Genomic DNA, 2,947 nt, shown 5'->3' on the forward strand with positions numbered 1-2,947 from the left:
TGTGGGAGTCTGAGACCGCAGGATCACTGCAAGTCTGAGGCTACCCTGGATGACATAGTGAGGCACCATGAATTCAAGACCAGCCTGGACTACACTCAAAGCCCCTGACTCAAAAAACAAAACAAAACAAAACAAATATATATTTGAATTCTAAATATAGAATTTTGTTTTGACTAAATTTTGATTCATTCTTTTCTACATTTAGGTTGATTTTATATACTGTTTATATGAAGATTTCCTTTCCCTGTGCAATCATTTTTCCTGTAACTTGGAAATCATTAATTAGTTTTCAGTCTAGTTTAGTTATCATATGTAATATTCTTAATCATATAAAATATATGAACTTGAGGGGGTAAAACAACAAGCTACTTACCCTACTATTCTCTCTCATAAAAGTTGAAAAATGTAAAGTCTTTTCTTTGAATTGTTTCTGACACCTCACCTTTTCTCTGTCTGAAAGCTCATTACACATGGGCCTAATCAATTTTTCAATTCATCATTCTCTCTCAAACATTATAAACTTTGTAAGATTTCTGTAGTTATGTGTTATTTGAAAGCTTGTAATGTGTTAATTTTTTCACTGATTGCATCTGATGTTATTGAACATTATTTTGTCTCTGCATGTGTGCCAGTCTGTATGTGTGGGTGTAGGTATCCCTCTTTAATTATGTGATAAGCTCTATGGGAGAAACAACCATGTTCCTAATATCTTCTCCAAATCCTCCAGAATGCCTAGCACAAGACTGCTCTATACAGGTATCCAGGAAGATTTTTTTTTATCTTATTATTGGATTTAAATGCTTGAGGGAAATAAGCCAGGATGGAAGAAATCCCTGGCAGCTCTCATCAGTCAGCCCTAATATTTTCCATTTCTTTTATCCTTTTCTGAAAATAAAGCAGAATCTCACATTTTACAAAAGTAGTGCTAACTTCAAAGACTACTCCATGTCATTCTACTTATCAAAAATGGCATGATGTACAACAATTGATATTTGAAATACATATGCTCTGATTCTGATGACAGAGAAAAAATACTTTTTAATTTGATGCATGATATGCTAAAGACTTAGTAAAGATCATAAAGGAGACACTGTTAGCAGATTCTTTTATGTAGATGTAGAATAAATATACTGACCAGAGAATGAGAGGAAAAAATACTTTATGATTTAAAGCATATTAGACAATAATTGCTTTCAATTACTGGTTAAATGTATAGTTCGCATTATTTTCAATTGTGAATGTTGTTACAAAATGCTGAATCCAATCACCTAGTCAAGCTAAAAGAAAAGGGGTAAAAAATTCAAAATATTGTCATTAGTAACTACAAGACGTTATTTCCTAAGTATTCCTGCTCATTTATGCAAAACAACGATTGACATTTTTCACATTACATTTTCACTTATGCTACCATGTAGGGACCTGTGGTTTACACAATCGGCTTTCCTATACTTTCCATAGATCTCTTTAGTATATAATTCTTGAAATACATATTTGATTGCCTTCCTCATCTAAATTAAACCTTCAAGTTACTTGCCCCTCCCTTCAGCTACACTTAAAGTTTTCTCACTTGTAGTATTTGAGCTTTAGCTAAACAATCCAAATTACAAGCTTCCTCACCCTGTGGGCCAGAACACTTCCCTAAGGGTAAAGCAGCACGGAAATCCTTCACTTGCTCCTTCCTTAGATGCCTTCATAGGTGGCCCTGTATCAGCAGTAATTTTGCAATAGTCAGTACCCTCTTCTTATTTGTCCAGTGACTGTTAGATATTTATTATTGTTATCATACGTTGAGATACTACCTTCTGATTTTATCCTTGCTCGGAGATTTTATGAGTCAGACAATGTGGCACAATTTGTTTAGATGTCTTTGAGAATATGTAAATATGCTATTTTTTGATGCCAATAAAAGACAAAAGCCAGCCATTATTTGATAATCTTGCCACCAAGATAGTTCCTATTTGGCTTTGTATGAGTGGCGCACAGCATAGTTGAATTGATAAAGACACCCAATAAAGCCAATTTAGAATTAGAGTTAAAATGACCATTTATAAGAATATTCAACATGACATATTTCATTTTGGAGTTCCTTTAATACAAAAAGGAGAAAATCTAACTTTATTTAACGAAAAGAGTGGACACATAAAGTGTGTGTGTGTGTTTATGTATATATGTGTAAAATGAGTCCCTGGATCTAACCATTATCTCCATCATGGGGAGGAAGTAGAAATACTCTTTTTAATAAGATCAGTGTGAGTGAATTTATCTCATACTTCTTTATTTCTTTTGAGAAATTTTGGAGACTAACATTTCATTAAAAAATGCATTTTTTTGTGTTCCCCGTAGAAATATCTAGTTAAGACAGACAACAGGAATCTTCTTCAAAAAAATGAAAAAGCATTAACATGATCTATTTCCCTTTTAAAAAGTGGGCTATAGAAAAACTGAAAGTGAGGAAGGCGAGTTATCAGTTTGCTCACTGTGTATGACATAAAGGACGATGTTTGGGTCAACAAAAAGTGAAGGCAGTTGAAAATGATTTAAGGAAACTTAAAAATTCAGCTTTTGGATACACAATTTTATTTATTTCATTTATTTTTTTATGTATGTGGTATGGGGCCTCACTATGCTGTTAGTACTCATAGTGATCCTCCTGTTTTCAGCCTCACCAATGCTGGGATTACAGACTGGGATTACAGCGACCATGTCGCATATCAGTAGCCGGCTCAGCACACCTGGGGGCAGGGCTGGTGCAGCATGTAGTGCTGGGGATCAAACTGCGGTCCTTGGGCTTGCCTAAGCAGGTGCTTATTCCACTGAGTGATGGCTCTGGACACACAATTTTAAATTGCTTTAAAAATAAGTACATATAGAGACCACAGACTAGGAAAAGCGTTATAAAATCAGTGTGGAAAATCCTAAAACAGCTAGGATTGGAGGTCCCATTCAA

This window comes from Octodon degus, unplaced genomic scaffold (genome assembly GCF_000260255.1).
Source record: "Octodon degus isolate 3935 unplaced genomic scaffold, OctDeg1.0 scaffold00099, whole genome shotgun sequence".
Taxonomy (NCBI): Eukaryota; Metazoa; Chordata; class Mammalia; order Rodentia; family Octodontidae; genus Octodon; species Octodon degus.